This window comes from Corvus hawaiiensis, chromosome 13 (assembly GCF_020740725.1).
Source record: "Corvus hawaiiensis isolate bCorHaw1 chromosome 13, bCorHaw1.pri.cur, whole genome shotgun sequence".
Classification (NCBI taxonomy): Eukaryota; Metazoa; Chordata; class Aves; order Passeriformes; family Corvidae; genus Corvus; species Corvus hawaiiensis.
Genome location: NC_063225.1, coordinates 15,842,667 through 15,867,545, shown reverse-complemented (window position 1 = coordinate 15,867,545; position 24,879 = coordinate 15,842,667). Strand labels below are relative to the sequence as shown.

Below are 24,879 nucleotides of genomic sequence, written 5' to 3'. Positions count from 1 at the left end.
CCACAAACCATAAGGAAAGGGAGAAAAAGAGTAACCAATATTGGAGCGGTGAGGGGAAATCTTTGTTGTGACTCTAACAAGAATTACTTACTGTGTGTAGCTCTATTTTCCGTTTTTAAGTGTTATATTTATGGACCAGTCTTAATCAGTTCTCAGCACTCATCATCAGTAACATAAGTTGATGTGAATGTTAAAATTCAAATAAGTTTTAAAGCTTCTGTTGAAGTTTGTTTGGTCCTTCAAAACATGAAATTAACTGGCCTGAAAGCTGCTGAAGAATGTGCAGGATGCTTTGCAGGAATATGTATGACCCTTTTTCATTTTAATGAAACTTTACTAACATATGGTTGAAGGAAACAAACACAAATAGGTTCACCCTGGCCAAATGCATTAAATCAAATATAGCAAGTGTGCTCATTATCCATTCATTGTTGTTTCAGTGTTACCCTTGATTGCCTAAGAAATCTTACAAATTAGAAAATCCATCAGTTACTGCAAAACATGAATAACACATATAAACAAGAATACAGAATGTATTTCAATCCTTTAATTTCTTGCTCTTGTGAGAGCAAAGCTAAAACGGCTCACTATAAAAATCAAATAAAGTAAATTGCAGTTTAGTTAAAATATGGTCAATGTGCTCTCAGGGTATATAGGATTTTGGAGCCCAAGTTTAGTGATAAAGTTCAATGACAAAGGCTTTTAGGGTTTCTAACTACTAAAGCAACAACTTTGTCTCTATATAATACCTGTTATTAAGCCAATATTAAGTTTGTTCTACTGTACTGGATTTTTAAAGAATATTGATGACAAGGCTTTGCACTAGCAGTATTTATTCTGGCCTACATATCAATACATCCACACCACTCCAGGCATATGCAGGATCTTTCCATAGAAAGCATAAAACTAAGAGCAGGAATCTGGTCTAAACATCTTCTCATATATTCTGGCAACTTTGACAGAACTGTGGAAATGGCGATCCTCCCAAAATGCCAATGCAGAGATCCAGCCCTCGTGATTGTGGAGATGGGACTCTGAAATTAAATAGACTCCCTTCCTCTAAACTTTCAGAAGTGTTCTTTTTATAAGTGTGTAAACGCTAAAACCTTTTTAAAAGTCTTATAAGTTAATAAGCTGCCCTACCTGCAGGGCTCTTTGATGTCAAATCATTGTGCACGCTGAAGATCTTGTCCAGCTCATTCATCAAACAGGTCTTTCCATAACTGAACAATCTGAGGATACCTTTCACTTCACAAAAAAAGGAGATGTGCTCTATCTTTAGCAGGAATTGGCTTCAGAAACTCTGGAAATTTCCCATTGTTCATAGTTGTATGACAGATCTGTCAACAGGATGCAATGGGACAAACTGCAGTTTATTTGTAGAACTAGTTAATAAGTTGCTTACATATGCCAACAAAGCTAATAAGCTTCAATTCTGCTTTGCATTTGGTTAAACTCAGTGATGCACATTTCTACACCCACCTGTGAAATTTGCGTGGCCTTTATCTCTGACTTGTGTTTAAGAAAATGAGAGATGTCCACACTTAGTACTCTCCAAACTGAGTTTGTTTAGACCCACTTTTCACTGAATATAGACATAAATTTTTTTCTTCATAATACCTTATGTCTATCCAGGTATGTCTTTGTGCATGTGGATGAGCAATTTGTTCCCAATAGTATAAGAAACATCTGTAAAAAGGACATATTTCATGGAGAGTGGCAGCATGCCAGGAATATGCCCCAACTCCTGCTCTCAAGGACACGAGTTTGTGCCTCAGCTCAGACACAGTGTGCAGGGAATGAAAGTGTAACCCCAGTTTAATGGGTATTTACAAGATCCCTGTTCTCTCCAGTGTGGTGTAATGAGTACCCAATGTGCAGTTTGTATCACTGTTAAAGGAGCTCTGGTGGAAACATCAAATGAAACAAACATGCTAAAATATTGTAATCTATTCCACAGGGTGCTGTTCTTCAAGGGTTTGGTGATTAGGGGTTTTGTTTTCATGCAGCAAATGTTACTTATTCACACAAGTCCTGCAGGGAGATTGAGGGACTTACACAGGGTGTGTTTGCTCAGGAGATGGGGCTGCAGCAGCGTTGTGTCTTCCATGAAGAGACCCATCACTGAAGAGCATTGGGAACCTCTTCAGGTTTGTATCCTCAATCTGCTGTTGATTATGTGTGTAAATAGGTGTTCTGCAGAGTGGTTGACTTAATTCAGTCAATTTGCTTGATAATTAGACCTGACAAATAAGACATCAATGCAAATCATGAGGATAAAAATATCTGGGACTTGGTTTACGTGATTCCCCCAAACCCTCCTTAGTGGTAGCCATACCACATGTACAAAACAGTATTCACAGCTGATTTTGCAAACACACAACACATCATAAGAGATGGGGGAAAAGGCTTTAAAATTATTTCTAGTAAAGAACTAGTGCAGACATTGCAGTTCCTTCTTAGTTTAGACCTTGTGGGTTTCCAGTGTCTTTCCATGGTGGAATGTGGGCTGAACAGTGATGCAATGGGTGGAATGAAGTCTGGCACTGAGCTTAGGAATGGGGCTGGATGCAAGCCCTGCAGCTTTCTTGGCTGGCTTCTGCTCCTGTCCAGAACTGGATGAATGCTTTTCTAAAGTTTGAACGGCTGCAGTAAGTTGCTCTTGGATGTGTTGTTGCTGTTTTTTTTTTTCCCGAGTGGCTAATCAAAGAAACAAAAAATTAAATACTTTGAAGAAAACATTTGATGTGAAGTTGGAGATATTTTGTGTGAGAAAAATTCAAATCACAATGAACAGAAACTTGTTTTCACTGTTGAATTTTTTTCCTTAAATATATCTCTTCTCAGGTGTGTTCCATTTCATACAGTGAAGAGAACTGAAAAAAATGGTAACTGGATTTTTTTGGTGGGTTTTTTTCCTTCTTCCCTCTTTCCTTTTTCTTCTTTGAAGGTGTAATGTCCCTGCAGTTAGGAAAATGGCCTGCTGTCAGGAGATAATTTATCAGACAGTGAAGAAAATCCTGAAGTGTTTGAGGATAGTGGTTAAATTTCTTTAATTTCAAAATATTTTGAAAGGGTTCAGCTGGGAAAAGGGGGTGGAAGAAATGGGAGGAAAAGAAGTTGTATACATCTTTTATGCTTAGGCACAAGATTGAGATGAGAGATGTGGTAAAGTTTGGTACAAAAAGAAGAGGAAAATCTTTAAATAAACTCAAATAGAATAGAATTAATTCAAAACAAACTGAAATATAAATACTTTTTAATTGGGAAAAGTAATCTGAGAATTTTTTAATGTTTTGTCCATAGACTCTGGTTTTTCAATAGAGGGAGTTTTTATTTTCCCCTTTTTGGTAATGGATTGATGCAATCTTTTTTGAGTTAGGAACACTATTTACATTTACAGTTTGAACTGAGATTCAGGAAATCGAAATGACTTGGCAGTGATGTCAAAAGCATCCCAGCAGAGCTAAGAACAGATCCCTTACCTGCATCCTGGATTTGTGCTATTCCTAGCTGGCATTCCTTGGAAAGAGATCTTTCCTGGTCATAGCTGGTGAATCCCAGTCACTCCCTTTCTTTATGTGGCTGGGGGTGGAAGGCTGGGCTGTGTGTGACAGTAACACATTGTGCTGTGTGACAGCATTTGTCACCTCCCAGGGATGTGCCAGCCTGCTCATCCTCAGCATCTTACCTTGGTTTGAGGTCTGCATCCTCTGGGGCGACTTTAAAGAGCTTAATGTGTACGTGGTGAATTTGGGTATTTGTCAGGAAATACACAGCATTTTTCAGAGGGATCACCTGTACTTTTAGGATGGTCAGTGTCAGCAACTGATGGAGCTGTGCTAGAATGCCAAATCTTTGATTCCAGAGCTATTTCAAATTTTGCTCAGCTTCTAATTTCAGGGCATTATTTTTGTTTAGACATTCCCTCAGCCTGGTATATTACTGCCCAGAGTTGCAGCTTGGCTTGCTTCTTTTACTAGTGCGCCTTCTTAAATGTCTGGAAACAATGTTTGCTTAGGAGTAACTGCAGTTCTCCTTATATATAATTTTTCCTTTGCTTTTGCTTATTAATAAATGCCTTTTGTCACTATTTCAAAGCAAAAATGAAGTTAAAAAGGAAAAATTTTCTCTTGATCTAGAGAAAGTAAGAACACTGTTCTAGTGTCAATTGTCAGAGTGTAAAAATCATTAGTCAGGAATACAATTCTGAGAGACAATGTCCTCAGTATTGTCACTAATATAAAATCAGATTATCTATTAAAAGTGTAAATTTGTGTCTTGTAGACTTAAAACTGCTGGATACTGCAACAAAAATCGTATGTGTTAGTTTTTATTATTAACTCTAGCTTTGAATTAGAATTCCCTCTATTACAGCTTGGAGCTAAACTCTGTTTACAAAACAGTATTTACACTTGACTAATTTTGCAGATCAAACTAATTAAATCAATTAAACTGGTGATTAACCAAATGAAGGCTGATTGCAAAAATTAGTGGGTTTATTTTGGAGGACTGGAAGTAAGCTAATTACTGCAGTGATTACTTGAACCTGGAGTACTCTAAATGTGGTATAAATTGAAACCTCATAGTGAATTAGACTGGGAATTCATTACAGTTTAAAGCACTGTTAATACTATTCAGGCTGCTACTCCTGTGGGAAAATTTCACTCAGTATTTTGTATACTGATAAACAATCATTTAGTCTGTGTCCTTTTAAATAACACCAACCAATTTCACACAGTATTTTTTTCTTGGAGCCGAGTCACAAGTCTGGTGTTATGAAAATGAAGTTACTAAAATTGTCAATCATATTCCTATGCTGTGCATGATGGGAAATGTAGTCCAACCAAGTCTCCCTCCATCACCGTGAAACCAAGTGTTCTATTCTGGCCTCACATGGTTGCCACAGCATTTTTGGTGTTGATGTCCTACCCTGTGTTTGTCATCGCCAGCTGTTGACTTGGTGCACAGAAGAAATGGGGGTTTGGTTCACTTGCCCTGCTCATCACTTAACTGTTGGCACAGAACAAAATGGTTTGTACTAATCCTAATTTGCTGCATTTCACGCTTGTACTTGGAAATGTGGTGCTGTAGAAGGATTTTAGAAAATGAAACAGATCTGTGAGATTACTCGCTCATTTTGTTTGCCAATGCAAGCTATTCCCTGTAGGATACTTCCCAGGCTATTTCATTCCTCCTTGCTTCGCCAATTAACAACGGAATATAAATGTCTACTAAAAAAGACCTATATTATAGAGTTCCTTCAAGCACATCTCCTTGCAAGGGGGTTAATGAAATTGCACAGAATTAAAATAGAAAGACCTCAAAGAGCTGGAATATTGTGTAGTTTGTGGTTATTGCCTATTACACTTATGACTATTGTAAACATGCTTTGTTTTAAGCTTGTTCTGTAAGATCTTTCATTACATCCCTCATCCAGGGAGGGGTTCAGTTTCAGTCCTCGTTGCTCCGGTGAATGCAGACACTTGAGAGTTATGCTGTATTAACAGGCTTTTATTCTGTATGTTTTTGCAGGTTTGGATTATTTTCTCATGCATATGAACACACTTGTTTAAAAACAAATTTCTGTAAACCAAAATATGGAACTCACTCCTTCATTTTATTGGCCTGTAAGCTATGTCCTACTCTAAGCAAAGCTGTATGTAGGCCTTGTGCAGCATTCCCTTCTGAAACTGTTTGCTGGGGATAAGGAAATAGCTACTTTAAAAAAAAAAGAATTAATTAGAAGCATCACCATTTTTCCCTGTAGTTGTTTAATTGGGAATTGTTCATTTTACTTCTTATATTGCCAGGTGCATTTTATTAAGGGGAACTTCAGACATACAAGGAAAGAATTTAAATCTAGAGATGGTAAAAGCTGCCAATGAAGCCATTTTGCTGGGCAAGTAATCTGAACTGAGATTACTTATGGGAATGGCTGAGGGAAAGGTGATGATCAGCCATGGGATGGGACAGGAAACTTGGTGGGCCATTGCAAAGGCTCAGCACGAGCCAGTAGTGACGGAAGGCAGCAGTGGGAAGCATTTCGGCTATTTCTGAGTAGATCTGGAGTGTGAGGGCTGCAGATGTTGCCCTCTGTGTGCACTAAGCACCAGAGGAGGTTTCCCTGTGTGAAGGCAGGGCCTGGCTTTACAAGGAGTGCAGTGCTTGGCATTTCGTTATCAGACAGCTGTGTGAAATGAGAGAGTAGTGAAGGGATGCAAACCCCGCAGGGAGAGAACTGCCACCTGTGGTGAAAGGGGTGAGGTGTGTGAACTCTAACAAAAGGCCGGTGTTCTCTGGGATGTGCTCACAAATATTTAGCAGCTCTTAGCTCTGGGAAAGAATAGTGCGTGTTCAGTGTTGTACTTGAGCAGAGTGCGATAGCAGAGCACGTCAAACCAAAGAAAAGGGAATACCCAGGAAGGCTCCCTGAGCCAAGCGCCTCCTGGGCAGCGCTGGGAGCGGTGGGCAGGCAGCTCCAGCCTTCCTGCTGGTGGGATGAGGGAATTCGGGGCCTCTGCTGCTCCCCCGTGCTCTTCTCAAGTGTTGGAAAGCACCTGGTGGCAAAAGTACTGAAAGGACACAGGAAGGTGGGGGTTTCACTATGACATATCGGTTTTAGGGTTTTATCTGAGTGTGTCCAAGTAAACTTTCTAAAAAAAGATGTAGGAATACCAAGATGACCTATATCACTATGTATAGACAGTTTAGAAAGAAAATTACATTCTGTTGCAGGGTACCCACTTCTTGAGCAGATTTCTACTGCCATAGGAATCACGTTCTCCAAAAAACATAGGCAGATATTCAAGTTTGTATGTGAAAGTCACATGAAAAATAAGCCTGGGTTTTTTTGCTCTTATTTTTTAGCAAATATATAATCTTCGATAACTGTCTTTGCAATCTACAGATTTTCTTTCTTATAAAGAGGTTTGTTTGTAATGGAATTAAAAATATAGAAATGCAGATTATTAGCTGAATGCTTTAATTGAGGAAGCCTTATATGTGAAGTACAAGGAAATGCCAATGCTTGATTGAACACTACCAAAATAAAGCATTTTCTCATACTCTGAGCTCATTTAAAATTCCTTATAAAGCTCATTAAAGCAAAGCAATCTACATGGTAGTTTGTTTTTATAAACTAAGCCAATGTAACTTGTCATTATTTGAATAGATACAAGTGACTATCACATTTTTATTTGCTGATACAGCTCTTTGTGAGTTAAATTCCACAGTATAAATCTGAAGCAAGTTTGCCAGTCTTGGGTAGGTTAGACTGCAATAAGTTTGCTCCGCAATGTCCATTTTCAACTATTCTCCATTATTTAATGTTAGAGCAGAAAGTGAATCTCTTCCTGGCAGCTTCAAATGTTTATTATTCATTTATATTGTGTTACCACCTGGAGTGCTCATCTAGGTTGTATATATGTGGGATTTCCACAAGAGCTTAGGAGACAAGTATGTGAAAAGAGAGGAAGCTGAAGGAAAGCATTCATTAACCAACATGACAAAGGTCTATAAAGTAGCTCCAGTAACCCTGTCTAGAGTAAAATTGGTTAAGAAAGAGGTGTGTGCACTCTTAATAAATTCATCATGTAAAAATTGCATTATTTTCTCAAGGAGATAGCAATATTATTCAAAACGTGCTAAAGTGGGCAGGATATCCCAGGAGTAATTGTGAATTATTAGGTCATAGGGACCTCATTGCAAACTATTTGCAAAACTTAATTGGTGTAATAAATAAAATATGCATGCAAATTAGACTACTTTCTGAATTAAAGGAATCTGTTATCCAGCATTGCAAAGATTCATCCTAATTTAATAGCTTTTATATACAGTTTGAGATAGCAATGTTTTATATTTGTCCTGAAAAAAACAGATGGTATTTAACTAAGCCTGAACCAGCCAACTACTGGCATCTGAGAAATGTCAGTGTGTAATGCAGGGTATCACTGGCAGGGTGACACCGGACTCCAGTGGGAGTGTAACAGTATCTTATTTAATTTAGTACACAGAACAAAGTGGCTAAGCAAGGTGACAAAATGAACAGTCCTATTTGCTTTATTCTGTCTAAAAAGACTCCTCCAGTGCTGAGGCTAAAAATATTAGTAGCTTTGAAAGTTCTGTTTGAAGCCCTGTTATTTATTGATTTATTTTCTATTCATCTTAGAATTCTAGTAGCAGAAAGAAGAGCGCTAATGAGTGTAGCTGATTTCATTACCCTAGATATAAAATAGGGACTATGTAGTCATGGTAGTCATGTAATGACTTTGTATCCTAAAGCAAAATCTGAAAGAATCAAAGTGAAGAATCTCTTAGAATAAATATAAATAGATGGCTATGAAGAAGCAGTTAACATTCTCTGTCTAATATCATTTCTCGAGTCAATAACACTGTCTTGTCATCAACCCCAAATCAAGTATTGCATCTGCTTTTTTAAAGCAGTTGATTGAATGAATACAAATGTCTTGCTGTTGTCACTTGGGATAGCACTTCATATATCCCATTTTCTAGCCTCTAATTATTCCATTTGTAGACATGAATGCCATTTAGATGTAAGCTAATTCAGCATGGTAACTCAATTAGATTTGTACTGACTAGGATTTATGAAACATCAATGGATTCTTGGTGAGACCAATGGGACTACCAGTTATTTATCCCTAAGTCTTACTGATACTGCCTCTCAGGAGCTCAATTAAACACGCCAGTGATGAGAATATTTTGTAAGAGTAGTCTTACACAATTAGACTAAGATTTTTGTAAAGCATATCACATGTAAGGCAGGGCATCATGTATTATGCAATACAAAGTTCTCATCTGACTAGTTCATGATGTTGAAGGGTAAAAGAAATTCCCATCCTTGCATTTTGCTGTAATTATAAAAAACAAAACTCAAATTGAGTTCATAGAAAGTATGATGAAAATTCTGCTTTGCTGATTGAAAAAGTAAAAATCAAACTATATTTATAAAATATTATCTGCATCTTGCAGGTCACAAACAGGTTTCTCTACTAATGTTGGCCCCCTTGGAAACCATGAGTTCCTTGTGTGGATTTAGAGTTCTCGTCGCACTTGATCCTGGCATCATTTTTCTGTTCCAGTTTTGAGAAATAAATGTTGGGAATGCTTACTAAAATTCTGGTTTTTAAACAATGGAAAGACACTGCGTGAATAAACCTGCATTTATTGTCATTAGGTGTTTAAACTATTAGATCTTAACAATACAGTACTGAGGAAATAATCATTAGTAGAAACTGAATTATCATTATCAGACAGTATCAGAGTCTGCAGTGAGCAAAAAGACTGTTGTACAGTATTATTTTATTCTTGCTAAGGACCCAAATTCTGGCAGAAAAGGTGTTTGGGACACACCGTGCTTTCCACACTGTTCTGTAGGGTGAGAAGCGAACTGCTGCAAGATTGGGATTTCATGTCACTAAGTGGGAGGAATGAGCAGTGGCATCTGAAATTGGTGTATTGGGGGTTAAAAGTCTTGGCAGCTTTGCATAGAGGGGACTGTAGCTCTTGTAAATGCAGACTGAAAAACTTGATCAGCCAGCTGTGCTGCACAGCTATGGACACCAGCAGGCTAAAGGTAGGCTTGTGCATGGCCAAAATACAGATTTGTGCTGTATTTGACTGGTGTCATGGCTTAGCTCCGGCAGGCAGCCTGGCACCCACAGCCACTGCACCCCCGGTAGGGTGGGGGAGTCAATTGGAAGGACAAAAGTGAGAGAATTTGTGGGTTGAGGTAAAGGCAATTTAATAGATTAAGCAAAAGCTGCCCAAGCAAGCAACACAAAGGAAAGAATCCATTCACTACTTCCTGTCAGCAGGCACATTTGGCTGTTTCCAGGCAAGCAGGGTGCCCTCACATGTAGCTGTTACTTGGGAACGCAGGTGCCATCACTCTGAATGTCCACCCTGCCTCCTTCTTTGCCCCTGTTTTGCTGCTGAGCATGATGTACAGTATGGAACATCCCTTCGGTCAGCTGGCCTGGCTGTGTCCCCTCCCAGCCTCTTGCCCACCCCCAGCCTCCTCACTGCAGGGGCAGAGTGAGAAAAGGAGGAAGCCTGGACACTGTGTAAGCTCTACTCAGCAGTAGCTAAAACATTTGTGTGATATCAGCACTGTGTGGTGACAAATCCAAAGCACAGCACCATGCAGGTTGCAGTGAAGTAAATTAACTCTCTGTTCCAGACAAAACCAGTCCACCTGGGATTTGGGGGTATGGCTGGTGCTGTCTGGCATTGTTAGAGTCCCTTTGCATTGCCTCTTGCTTATAGCTGAGAAATGTGATAGAGGAAATGACTGGCAGTGTTGCTGCCCAGTTTACCTTAAAAATATTCTCTCGACTTCCACCTAAAAGTAGAACAATGTTAACTTCAGATCTTTATTAAGCTTCTGCATCTCTACTGAATGCACTCAGCTTTTGCTGGCCACTGCAGGAAAACCAGCACAGGGATTTTTGCCTAAATATTTTCTTTCTAGTAGGTAATTTACATATTCTTCCTGCAGATTAGACATTGACTAATGAATGTGCATTGATATGGCCCAAGTATCTCCAAAAGCACCTGTGTGTCTTAAAACACTAAACAACCTGGGCAGCAAGCTCAGTCTGATGAACCGTAGGCTTTTGCAGGTGTAAGTGTCAAGGGTAATGAAGCAATTTTTAGGCATTTCAGTATACATCATATTAGGAATGGATAGGTCACACTAACCTATTAGCTATGAAATCGTATTGAATTCTATGTGCTAAAATGCTGTCTCACGTCTTCAGACTATTTTGTCCATATGTTAAATTTGAGTCTGCATATTCCTAAAAGAGCTGTGCACAAATTTTCAGGTATGGTTGTTCCCTCACATTGTCTTCTGCTTTTTATGGTACTACCAAATTTGAGAAGTTGTACAAGGGAAATGTATTAGGGGACACTCAGACTCAAGCTGATTTCCTGTGCCAGGAACTCTTAGGCTCCCTGACTCAGAGCCCTTGCTCTCACATTGGTCAGAATGCTGTAGCTGCTGATGGCTTGCAAGGTGGCTGAGGCCACTTTCCTCTAGGAAATATTGACAGCCTGCAGGACTGAATGTTAATGTCAGCTTAACTGACATGGTGGCTGCTGAAAAATGAACATATAAAAAACTTCTTTTATATGGAATTACTTCCTGGGAGAGTGGTGTTTGAAGGGGCTGATTGTCGAAGTGGCATTGTTTGGATGCTGATTTTCTGTACCATGTGCCATTTCTTTCATTAGGTTTACAATAACGTGATTATCCTACTCTGTCACACTGCAGTTCATACTGTTAACACTCCACTTGTGCTCCTCAGTGCTAGTAAGATTCTGTATTTTCTACTAGTTCTGAAAGCTATGCAGGTTTGTGCCTAAAACCAGCTGGTTAGAGACTCCTTCAATTTAAAAACCATTCTGCTACTCAAATATTTTCAGCCTATAATTCTTACTGAATTGTTGTTTAAAAGCAGTATAATAAAATAATAATTCACTTGCCAAATAGTTTTTAGAGGATCCTATCTGCTGTCTTAATTCTTGTTGTTGCTTTCATATAGGATCAGACCAGTATCTTCTCACACTGGGAGAACTCATCATGGCTCCACATCTAAGAATAAATTCATGATGAAATTAATAATAGATTTCAGTTACAGTAATTTTTGTGCAAAATAAAGTATTACTAATCTTAGTACAGGGTAGTAAAAATCTTCTAGTAAATGTTCAGTGTGTTGGGAGATATTTTTATGAAAACTTTTTTCCAAAAACTGTGTTCTTTTTAATGGAGAAGAGACCTCCAATTAAAAAACAGACAAAACAAAAAAACCCCATAAAACCAAACCAAACAAACCTTGTCAAAATTGAATACTTGCATCTTTTATTTTATTTTAAAGTATTTATTTATTTTAAAGTGTTTCTTTTAAAGTATTTTCTTTCATGTAAATAAAATTAGCTGGAGAACAAAGAGCCAGTTGACATTCTTTTTTACACTTTAAGCCAAAACTTTCCAAAAAATCCCAGGAATATTTGAAAACATATGTATTTTGAGTTGAGGAGGGAAATGCTGGTGAGTCTCCACAAAATCACCTCAGTCTTTTTTTTGTTGGCAAACTCAGCAAAGAGGCTGGGCTTGGGCTTGGGACCCGAGCTGTGGTGCACAGATCAGTTCTGGATTTACAGGTGCACCTTGTGCCTGTGCTTTCTGTCACAGGGAGCACTGAGCCACTGCAGCCCACAGCAGTGCAAGATGGAGCTGCTTGGAATTTTGCTTTGTCTTCAACTCAAGAGGTTCACTTTCTGAGGGAGCACAAAGAGAAGAGAAAAGGAACAGTCACCAAGCAAGCCTTGGCCCTCTTTTTGTCCTGTTCACAAGGAAGCTTTTGGTACCCAGCCCCCCCCCTCAGTCCCTTCCTTCAATTCCAACTCACTCCTCATCCTTTTCACTTCCATGTCTAATGGGAGTTATCTCTATCCTTCTATTCAGCACCTATGATTTTATCTACTTAGAGAGCTGAAAGCCTCATTTAAACACTCTTAATTCCTCTGAATCCTCAAAACTGACCTGTTAGTAGTTATTCAGTCTTACTGATGGATTTGTAGATGTAGTGCACAGGCACATACACAACCACAGCTTTTGCATAAAACTGAACTCATTCTAGAATCAGGACTGGGATACCTGAAGAAGACATGTAGCTTGTCTTCTCTCCTAAGTCTGGATCACAGCTACAGAAGTCATTCCTGACTGGTTTTTGTCTACACTGTTCTTAAACCTAGATAATTAAGATGCACAACATATTCCAGTGCTAATGCTAATATTTAATTTTCCTGCTGAAGTACATGACTAGTTTTTCTTATTACCATCATCATGGATGTGGGGAAAAATAATTTCCTTAGTAGCAGGCTTTATTCCTCTCCTGCGAGAAACCTCTTCTATGGGACAAACAGAACCCCAGTTGTTTCAGTTTCCCCAATGGGATTTGCGTGCTCTAATGCTATGTTGTATCTGGTTGTCTTCCTCTGGGCTTATCTCCATTTAGTTTATGTGTTTCTTATCTGGCAAGATTACTTTGATTTCTATTCCTTGAGAATGTTCACAATTCTTCCCACTTTGCAGTAGATTTATAAGCACAGTCTCTTTTCATCTAAGTGGGTAGTGAAAGTAGGGATTGATACTAATGCAGGATGGAAGCATGGAGAGCCCAACCTGACAGTGGAGTTTGACACTAGAAATTGCTCTTGAGGGTGCTTTTCTACCTGTTTTAGAGTTTGCTCTTGTCCTGATTTTGGGTCATATAGAATGAATTTTCTTCTTACTAGCTGGCACAGTTCTGTGCTTCAGATTCAGTACAAGAGTAATGTTGATTACACACTGATGTTTTAGATGTTGCTAAGTAATGTCTATACTAAATTAAGGACTTTCCAGGGCCTCGTGCTCTGCCAGGGAGAAGGTACACAAGATGTTGGGTGGGGGGTACAGCTGGGAGACCTGACCCAAACTGGCCAAAAGGATGCTCCAAGGTGTGGAATGTCACACACAAAATGGGGAGAGTTGACTGGGGAGCACCGATTGCTGCTCAGAGACAGGCTGGCTGTCAGTCAGTGGGTGGTGAGCAATTGTTCTGTACAACAGCTCTTTCTCTTGGGTTTTATTTCTCCCTAGCCCTCCTTTTTGTTATGATTATTATATTCTATTATGTTTTAGTTAGTAAGCCATTCATATCTCAACCCATGAAGTTTGCCTTTTTGATTCTCCCTCCCACGGGGTGGTTATCCTGTTGCAGAAGGATGTTAAATTTGTGAAAGCAAATCATGTCAAATTTTACACACAGCTTCTGTGTGTAAAACTGTAAAACTGCTGGTGATGTTCAGAGAAGCTCAACTGCAATTGTGCTTTTCCAGCTGCTACCATTAAATCCTAGTTCAGAATCCAAGAATTCCATGGAGATGGCTCAGTATGAGCCCTGTATCTTTGGCCCTTAAACTTGGGCTTTGACCTGAGGACACTGCAGATGCCTTTTGTCCTGTGTACCAGATATTGCACTCTTGGGAGCACAGGTAGCAATGCAGTGGTGCTGCTTGTAGAGACAGGGAATGGGGAGAAAGTTCCAGTAGGAATTCTCCTCACCTGCTGCATAAAGTGACACCAAGTTACCTGAAAGTTTCTTCAAGTGCTGTTTCCCCTGCAAGCCAAGCTGACCCTCAGATTGCAGCACTCCAGGAGTTTCAGGTGATTGTTGCTCCAATGAGGTGTTTCATGCCTGGAATTATTTCTTTGATGGAAGAAATAGAGAGTAGGATCAGGAACAGATGGTTGATAATGACGTCTTAATTCTAGAGAGAATGAAAGTGCTGTTTCATTATGGAGTGGTATATTTAAATTGCCTTCAGGTGTTAGTTTAAGAGAGTAGAGGAAAAAAGAAAAGTTAAAAAGATTTTTAAGATTTAGTAAAAGGGATAGAGTGGTACAAATCAGAGCTAGTAATAATGCCCTACAAACCTGTCAGATTGTAGTAATGTTACAAGTGCTTGCTAAAGGGAATCATTGCCCCATGTGTGGTGATGGACTTGTTTCACTTTGATGAATCAACTGGTTTGAATTATTAGAAAAATGAAATGTTTGCCCTGGTTCAGAATTTCCAAATGCCCCTTCAGGATAAAAGGATATGCTTTATGTCTTTTTAATAATTTGAGAATCAATTTTATGCTATGCAAAATACTCCCTCTTTAAAGCACTAACTTACACTTTAAAACAAATCCATGGTCCAACTGAGTTTGGTGACTAGTAAGTTTCATTTAAGGAATTTCTTTCCTTCTGCTAAACTTTCCTACAAATTGGACTTCTTTTAGTAAACATGTAATCCTAAAGGTTTATTATGACACTTTCAGTAAGCAGAATCCTGGCTGATAGAAATGTTGATGTAAATTGGGATTAATCAGGCTAATTCCTATGTGAATTTATGGCATTTATGTATGAGAGATTGGAAAACTATCAATTCAAGACGTGTGTGATAGAAAACCCACATACTGACATATTTCTTTCTGTGAAAGATGTCATTGAAGGGCTGTTACTGTGTTACATATGTCATGTAAAATGTGTGAAAGATGAATAGAGATCCATACATAAACACTTTTGATCTGTTTGTATGCATTTGAGGAAAAGCTCTCATAGATTTCTTAAAAATACACAAATTAATATTGCTTACTTTTCAGCAGGGGTAAATTAGGGTCTTTGAGACCTTCTTAGAACAGTCTGGAGTTAAATAATATGCATGTTTTTCATTTTACTATGATGAATGCAAAGCTATTAAACAACCTTTTAAAGAGTTGGTGTAATTATCTGTAAACAGTAATGCTACAAAAAAAGGTCAAGTTGTCCTGCCATTAGAAGTTTATGGATATAAACTGGATTTATGTTGCCATAAAATGGGCACCGACTAACTAGATTAATTCTACACAACTAAACCAACTGTAGTAATATTTAGAAACAATAAAGTGATACCAATTAAAGCAATTTTATTTTTTGTGTCATATTGATTAATGGTGCACTAAAATTAACCAAAGACCTTAAAATCAGAATGGTTGCAGGAGGCATCCACATCTCAGCATTATTACCAACAAGAAGGAGCAGTTAAGGGAGATGGCCCTGCAATAGTATGAATATTTAATTAATAATTAGTCATGTAATTTCTCCTCAGGAATTATTATCCCTCAAACTGGTTTGTGAATTTAATTATTAGCAGCCTTTTTGTTTCCATGTCCCCTCATTACTGTCAGGATTGATGTAACATAAACTTCATTAAAAATTAAAGCAAGAGTCTTAATTACAAGGCTACCCTGACTGAAGTCAGAATTAGCCAAGTCAGTGATGTGCAAATGAGTGCATTATTTAAGAAACATGCTGGAAGTAGTTATGCTAATGTGGAAGGTTCACAGTAGCAGACCTTTTCACTTGCGGTTGCATATTCATTAAATGCACTATGCAAATTTAATGTAGCAGGCTTAGTAATGTGTTGTTAATTTATTCAGATTTATTGAGTAGGACTTAAAAAAAATGTACAAATTTAATTACTCTATCTGCTAGAATGATATTAGGAGAGGTAGTGGAGGTTTAAAATGTGTTGATCTAGATTACTGCAGTTTGATGGAGGATGTAGTATCAAAGGACACAATTTTGATAACTAGGCTTGAAAGAATATTTGATTTACTTATAGAACGATCTAAGAAATCACTAAAATTGCACATGCTACTTCCCAATAGGAAAGTAAAAAAAAAGTCTCAGTTGTATTAACTTAAGAGCTAAAGCAGTGCTGAGTCCACAGTCTAATGGATGTAATGATCCTTCTGAGACCAGTAAAGGTTATGTATGGAGATCTATGGGAAGCAAAGTGTCTTTGTGGAAAGTTCACTGGTTGTTACATGTTCCTTGTTGATGCTGCTGCTCATCAAGTTTAACAACAGGAATCCTGTCACTTTGCAACATTACTGGCAGCACACAGTCATTTGTTAGCAGTGGCTGATATGAAGTTTAAATTTCTGGTTTTTTTACTTTACAGTCTGCTAAAAAACCCAACACAAAGACTGCAAATTTACCATTGTGGAATAATTCTTACCTGGTATGTTTTTTCCCCTATGAAAGTGATACAGATGGGAAAAAACCTATGTGATTGCATTGTAGTATTCACTTTGAAACCTATTCAAAATTATCTGGTCTCTCATGGAAAGACTCATGCCAGCAAATGTGACCCTGTTACCACTGAGGAACAGAAAAGCTGAGCTAGAACAATTTGTTTTCAAATGTCTTTGATTCTCCCCCATGTAACAGCTTCCATATTTTTATTTCCCACCTGATGCGTGGTTTCAGAAAAGTAATTGCTGCATGTCTTGTGCTTTTTCAGTAATCAACTTCATAGCTGGGTATCTGTAAAAGTTCAGATAATTTTCACACACTTGTAAGGGCTAACGCCTGGGCTGCTTATCTGGGCAGTAAGAGTATAAAGGACTCCCTCCTTCCAGGTGTGATAAGTCCTTGCACATTCTCCTCAGTGTGGGGTTGTCTCGCTATTTGCTCACTATTGAATTGTCAGACATCCAGGCTGTGTCAGGCCACAGGCTTGATACTATAAATAAGTGACTTCTGTTCCCTTGAAAATGTCTGATCCTGCCTCCCCTCGAAGGAAACAGTGAACAGTCCACATGTTTGTCTGAGTTAAAACTTAGGTACTTGCAGCCAGGAAAACTCTGAGCCTTCAGGTCAAGATGCTAATGCTGGGCACAGGCAGGTCTGCATTATGAAGCCTTTGGTAAAGCTCACCTGAGAAGTTCTTTTTCTTCTACTTTTGTTTCTTGTTACTGCTATGGTGAGGCTGCTATCTCCTCTGTCCTCTGAACAACACTGCAGAAATTAACTTGACTGTTCACTTTTAAGTCCCTAAAAATTAGCTGCCATTTGAAATAATGATAACAATACAAATAATCTGATGTAAATTCTTAAATCTGCATTTGTCTTACAAAACTAAGAAACCAACCCTATCCTTAACACCTTCCTCATCTTTTCATTTTCTCTGTGCTTTACTGGTCTGGGCCAGTGACTTTTATTTTCAGCCAAACCTGATCCAGCTAACAAATGCTCTTGTGCTGGGCTATCAGCTGGCACCACAGGTTTGACATTGAAATCACTGGATGACGGAGACAAGGGGCTACTCTTTCTGTCGCACTGCCACCCTCAGTGCATGCCACAGTGCAGCCTGACAGGACAGCAGCCACTGGCACAAGGGGTGGAAACAAGTGGTTGGACACAAAGTCACACGGGTCCTTCTGTGGTGACTCTCCTGTCAAACGTGGACTGTACCTACAGCTTCTCTGCCTATGTCTTAGGCTCCTTTCACTGCTAAATATTATAATACAGATTCCCAGTCCATGTTTTTTAATCCCTGCTGAAATCTATCCTGGTTTTGCCAGGTGGCTTGAAGAATCTGGAGAATCTGTCAATCTCTTTCCCTCTGCTCTTCTCATAAACAATTGGATCTGTTCGGTTTGGGTAAAAAGCTGACTGCCCAACCTATCAGTTTTGGTTTTCTCTTCATGCAGCAAACTCCTTTCAGATAAATTCTTTTGCTCCAGAAAGTAACAATCTTATGACGGCTGCACAAAAAGGATCTATGTCCTCTGATGTCAGGCATCTCCCCTGGAACACACAAGGCAGAGTCTGTAGCACTGTAGGTTGGTTCCCCTCGTAGATCATTGAGGCATTGCCTGGATGTGTGCACACACAGCCCGGGCTTTCTGGAAGTGTTCTGAGGAAAATTCATCCTCTTTGCCCAAACAAGGATCTGTGTGGTATCCTACATTGCAACAGTGTTGTTTGAAAGGCATTCATGGTGTTGGAAAGCCTTTCATAGTGTGGCCTCTGTATGTCAGAAAAACCAAGAGGTGTGGGTGTGCTGCAAGGCTATTTCCTGCTCCATAGAGAGATTCTCATTTCACACACACTTTACTGGAAATGGCTCTCTCAGTAAATTCCCATTCACTCTTCTTTTACATGTTTATCCAGTCACTGGAAATTTCTCTTTTCTGTTGAAAGCATAGGCTGGCTTATTTGAAATAGTATGATTGCAGTGAAGTCTTAGAGCTGTGCCTTCATTGTGTGGGTGGGGAGATGAAATGATATGCAGTGTATGCTTGGAATAGTTGAATGATTAGGCACTTACATCTGTTTAATTAAACAATGAGCTTCAACCTCTGTTTAATTAAGGACTAGCTCATTTCAGTTGTGGTTGCATGCTGGGAGTTACACCACTTCTGTAATTCAAATCCAAGGATATAATAGAAACAGGCTGGTCTCGTTCCAATCCTTAATAGCCAGTGGTGCACAGCACAAGGCAAAGAGATGATCTGCAGGTGAACAATCTAAGAATTGAGGTGTTATCAGGGAAAAGGTGTGTTTAAGGTAAGAATTGTGTCAATACGAAGAATGTGAAATCCTATCTGTTGGGTGATGGGGGAGGTGAAGGCTACCAAATATCATCCATCAATAGCAGTGTGTTATAGTCTGGCTTTACTCCCTGGAAAGTCTTGTTTCCTTAACATTATTGCCTTAACTTTGTCTCTTAAGAACTTTGCCCACATTGCTGAAGGCTGAGGACCTTGTGTTTTTCAATGTAATCCTCTGAAAACAAACTTCACTATGAAAAAAATGCAAATGTCTTGGTTTTTTAAAAGAAAAAGTAGGATTTGAGACACAGGCTGGAGCTTAGATTTGAGAACCTTGCTGTATCTCATTTAGCAGAATTCACAAAAGAATCTGGGACTGATCTGGTTTGCTGTGCTGTAGGATTGCCTGCCAGGCAACGGACTTTCCTTTCTCTGTCTTAATTATGAATATGAGACACACAAACCTTGTTCTTTAGGGAAACTCAAACCAGTGTTAACTAACAGGGAAAGAAGCAGCAGCTGAAGAGACTGCTGTGTAGTGTTCTTTCAGTACTGAGCTGTGAAAAGGAAAGAAGAAATTTGTAAAGAAATATGAGAAAAATAGGAGGTGTTATAAATCTGTTGAAAGGGACTCAGAAAAGTGACTCTTGTTATCAGACCTACAGGTCTACATATTCAAGTCAGGTTGGTTGGGAATTCCAGCTTCCTTGTGACTTGTTACTTTGACTGTCCCTAAGGAAGAATTGCAAAGAGGTGATGTTGCAGTGAGTAAATGTGACTGTTTCCACTTTAATTAGCATGAGCCTATACTGGAATATTTAGCAAAACTGGATTAGCTTTCAAACAAACATGGAATTTTATCGTCTTGTGTTTATCTTACACATGTCTGAAGTCCTGGTGAACTCAAAACCTGATCGTCCTCCCCAAGCACCATGTGAATAACACCACAATTGCATCATGCTTAATTTGCTCTATTCTATGACTGGTGAGATGGGAGGAGCCCCTAAACAACTAAAAGAACTCCCAACTTGGACACTCAGGGTTTCCAAGGGCTGCAGAGTTTCCAAGCTAAACTACAAGGCAGAGAGATCGTTAAGTGCTTGCATGTCCCTATCTCCCAACAGCGGCAGCACACCTTGTGCAACACCAGTCCATTCCCCATCTGGCAGAGGGGAGTCTTGTGGCAGTGCTTGGTACTTCTGCTCCCAGGAAAGGACAGGATTTTGGTGGATGCCTTTTTACAAATGTGCCAAGGTGTGGGCTTACTGAACTTAAATTTTGAAATAAGCTGTTAGTTTTCAAGTAGCCATTTTGTACTAAGACAAAGTACTTTTTTTCTTAATAAGCATTTTCATAATAATAATAAGCAATTCATAATAAGCAATTTAATATGCATAGGTTTAATTTTGGTAAGTTGGTCTGCGTATGTATGCATAATCAAAAAAGTACCTTTCGTTGGAGAATGCCAATCATTCATCTCAAATGAGAGTTGTAAGGACCAAAAACAGTAAGAATTTTGGCGGAGATGGTGTCATGCTCTGATACATGTGGTTACTGTAACACAGTAGCTGAAGCGTTGCACTCTGAATGGGTTTCGTCTGTATTTACCTGCTGTTTCTTCAGTCTGTCTCTGTTGATGCGTGGTATCTGCTGACAGAGATAAGGTATAAGGTTATGTTGCTTTTTGCAGTGACACTTCGTGCATTTTGTTTGCTGCAGTTGTAGCAGCAGCAATTCAGGAGGTGCACACATGTAACCTGTTGGCCCTCCTGCAGTGACAGCCATTGCCAGACTGTCCCTGTGTCTTTACAAAGATGATACACAGAAAACTGCAGTTACTGCGTTGCGACAGCAGCACATTATTTTACTGAACCTTAAAAAAAAAAGGATGTGGCTTTCTTGTTAAACAACCCTATGTTTCAGCTTCTTGCTGTAACTTTAAAAGCACTGGGTTAGTCTGGACCCTGGGCAGGCAGAGCAGCTGAAGGCTGTGTCCTCGGTGGGGATACTGTAGCCCAGTGAATAATGGTTCTGCTTCTGTGGGTCTTATTCTTGTTGCAATTACATGGGTTTAATCAAGTTCACGAGTTTGGGCAGCCTCTCATCTTCCTGCCTCTCTCTGCTCTCCATCCTCTACCTAGTACATTAACTGGAGGAAAAAATTTATGATCTCATTAGTTTTGCATATTGGTTCACTTAGGACAAATTGAAGCTTAAAAATGTCACTCAACTTCAACCTGTTATGAAAGCATTTAATCCACCGAAGACTACTCAGGTGTTTCTGAGCCATTTGACAACTCTGACACCCTGTAAAAGTTACATTAAAAATGGATTCTGTACAGGTACTTCTGGTCACCAGTATCACTGCAGGTTCTAAGCTGGGCTTCTGGAGGGGTGTTCTTGGCTGTGCCAAGCCTCACTCCAAGTGTGTTCAGATGTGCTTCCCTGCAGATTCACAAATTCCACAAGAGCAGGCCAGCATGGGGACGAAGTGAGGCGGCTTCTCCCTCTGTTGGCTTAGGCCCTGCCTGTTCCAGTTCTTGTTGTTCTCTCTGTGTATTTTGCAGCACTTTCTGCAAGGCATTGGCCATCCCTGCTTGAGTCTTACCAAGCTCACCCTCTGAACCTCTGCCCCAGGGAGTTCTGGAAGTTGACTGAAACCTGGCACTCCTGGTGATCACTTCCTGTGCAGCAGACATTTGCTTTATGTGGTACAGAGGGAGAGCTGTTGCTGCTGCAGCTGTGGTTACCGTGGCCCCCAAGCTATTTTGTACTCTGGAAATCAAAGGCCTAGGATTTCTATCATTTTAGGTGTTGCTGTTCATTAGCAGTTTTCAGGGAATGATAAACATCCCATCTCTTCCCTGAAAACCTCTTCTCAACTTGTATGAGACCTGATTTGAAAAGCTAGGGTCACTCAGGGGCTCTGCACACAACTGGGGACTCCAGCACACAATTTGGTAGCAAATGGAGTATTAATTTTCTTTAAGCGGACATATCAAATTTCTGTGTTTTTTAAAAAAAATCAAACCTATACTTTGTTTGGAAAAATCTGTGTTTCTGAGAAATTTCAAGAGTTTGGTTAAATCTTCTGAGTCATCTTTTTATTACCTTCTACCAAATGTATCCTGAAGGAGGACTCCAAGAGTTTTGCTACAGGAATCAGGTATATCTTCCATTCCACTGTAAGCCTTTTTCCTCCATGCTGACTTTGCATGTGAATTTTTAACTTGAGAGAAAACCTTGTGTAGATGGAGATTAATCTCCTGACGCAGTTCTTGACAGCACTAACAGGTTTAGATATTCTGGGATAATGCTGCACCTCACACTTCCTGCTGTTTAAAGCAATTATTTTTCATATAAGATATGTTGGTCCTACACAGGGATTTTTACAGGTGTCCTTGTATCCCGTGGCAAAGATTTGAGGCCTGGGGCTACTTTTTCTATGTCATCATCACAATTCCAACATGGATAAGCTATTTTGGGGGCCCCTTTTCTGTCAAGTCTTTGGAATTTACAGGCTGTCTCTCTTGCCCTCTTTGTCAGACACTAAGGCTCTCTTGCCTTAACTGAAGATGATTTGCCATATGGTGAAGTGGGTTTGTTCTCTATTAAATGTTTTTAATTGCAGTATGTTTACAAAGAGCTCTGTAAATACTTACATATCTGATGCAGCTAGAAATTAGTTTTATGCTGGGTTTTCCTGGGACTATTCCAAATGACGCTGTTCAGAGAAGTTAAATTGCATTTTCTGCCATTCAGTGCTTAATGACAGCATGCCCAGCGTGGGGCTGGATGGCATCGTGCTTTCCATGAATCCATAAATAAGACCTCAAAAGGATTACTTCAAATGATATACGTGAGTAAGCTCCCATTGAGGTCTGGCGGGAATGCCTACTCTGGTAGCACTAGTGAAATTACTCGTATGATTTACAGCCAGAAACTCAGCCAATGTAATTAATTTTAAACTCTGTTGTTTGCACTAGGATTTTACATTGATTTTTTAACGTTGTCCCAGTATGACTTCTGCACATAAACACAGTCTGAGTCTGTCAGAGCTTTTTCTAAAGGCTGCTTACTGCCCTCCATGAAAAGTTTGAGGGAGAGATTATTTTCTGTTCCTGGGAAGCCCGAAATCAAGCTTCAGACTTGCAGAAACAACGCTTCTGTAAAGACCTCAGTCACTGTAATACTGATTTTCAGCTAAAACTGGTGTGTAAAAGCCTACTAGGTATCTTAAGTCTCTACAGATATAAATTACAGATGTGAAATGTGTGTATGCCAAGTCAGCACAAAGCAACCCTATCTGAGAAACTGGATTATGTGAAGTGCAAAAAATTATTCGCTGGGTAAAATCAGAGAATGGACTAAATGATTTGTTGGAATTCTCATTGTGTACAGCTGTCAAAACATTTATTAATCATGTTTGAATCCTATGAAAACCTTTTCTAAATGTTCTTGGAGGAAAACCAGAAAATCTCAAGTTATGCAGGGCAACTTAATCGCTGTAACAAGTAGAGAATATTCCACTTAAATTCCTGTTCAACAGACTAAGTTCCATTTTGGCAGCCAAGTTGTTTCCATGTTGTTCAGCACAGGTACAGGTATTTAGTATCGTCTCTTTCAGAAGTATCATCTGTCCACACCAAGGCATGGAAGGAAAACTTATGCAAGTTAAGACCAAGTTCAGGCTCTTGGGCAATGCCATCCTTGGTTTTAGCTGGCCCTCAAGCTGTCCTAAACTTCTCCATGGATATTCTTCAGAGACTGCAGATACGAGAAACACTGTGGGCTTGTTTTGTGTTTCCTGAGGCCTTTGGAGTATCTGTGTCCAGCAGCACCAAGGTGGGAAGGGGTATCAACAGCTGGATAAAAGTTCTGCTGGGAAAGGGTCCAGCCTGCTTTGCTACACAGCTACGAGTGTCCATATGGGAAAGTGTGTGAGGAGCTTCTGCTGTTGATTTTGGAATCCTTTTGTGTTGCTTCTTTTACATAAGTAGAACTAAAGTGCACTGGATCCTCTGCAGACTGACTACAGCTCTTTATTTGCAAATGGAATGCTTTCCTTATCTTCTTATCCTTGGACTTAGAATGTATCACAACAAAACAGGCAGTATTTAATGTAATGAAGTCTTTGTTTTTTGTGTCTCTGTAGCTTGGAGAAGTCAGAGCAATGATAAATTATTTCAGAAAGTACATTTAGGTTAGAATTTCATAGCTGCCATAGGTACTGGGCATAAACGGCCTGGGTAAGGGAGCCAGGGGATGCAGGAGTACCACGGGTGGGAGCACTGTGACATTAACTGTGACACCACGGCAGCACCTCACTGAAGAAATTCAGGAGGAAGAAGTTTGGAATGAAGAATATTCAGAGCCAAATACTTTTCTGGTGTAAGTTACTTCAGCTGCACTGGCAGCTGTGTGATTTGTGTGATTTGAGGATATGCATTTGTATCACAAGAGAATTTCTTCTTCCAGGATATTGCACTGTGAAACATTAGAGCTCTAAAGCACCTTGATTCTCCAGCATCCTTTAAGTTTTAAATGTCTGTCTTTTGGGTATGGTCTTAATAGACTGGGGCTTTAGGACCAGTTTCTCTGAGAAGCAGTTCTGTTCAAGAAGGGCCCTTGACACCATTCTGGCTTAACGCTAGACACATCTGCTGCTACTTGGGCAAAATTGACACTGTCTAGAGAGCAAAGCAATCACCTGCTGTAGCATTACAGAGCATTTACACTTGAGCCATATTACCAGGCAGTAAATCTTGACCTTTAGGAGTTCAGAGATTAGATTTCTTCGCTACAAGCGCTCAAGATATTGTTAGGAATTTGTTGCTATTCAAAGCAGATTTCAGGGGTTACCTGTGGGTTTAAATCATAGCCTCAATCATTATTGGAAGGTTCTTTTAAAGCTGAGATAGCTTCGAATAAAAACTAGGATTA

At 39.5% G+C, this 24,879-nt stretch overlaps 1 long non-coding RNA gene across 8 annotated transcripts in view; it reads right to left on the bottom strand.

Annotated features, from left to right (window-relative positions):
- Positions 1-325: 325 nt before the first annotated feature.
- LOC125332860 overlaps positions 326-24,879 on the bottom strand; it is an 81,534-nt gene continuing 56,980 nt past the window's right edge. For 3 of the 8 annotated variants that reach the window (XR_007206635.1, XR_007206640.1, XR_007206639.1), the window contains 3 exons: positions 20,545-20,583; positions 14,159-14,337; positions 326-2,243 (listed from right to left, as the gene is read on the bottom strand). This is a non-coding gene — a long non-coding RNA (uncharacterized LOC125332860). Of the gene's footprint in view, positions 2,244-11,743; positions 12,304-14,158; positions 14,338-20,544; positions 20,587-24,879 lie in introns of those variants that run through there. The other 5 variants (XR_007206641.1, XR_007206636.1, XR_007206634.1 and 2 more) reach the window with 4 other exon arrangements.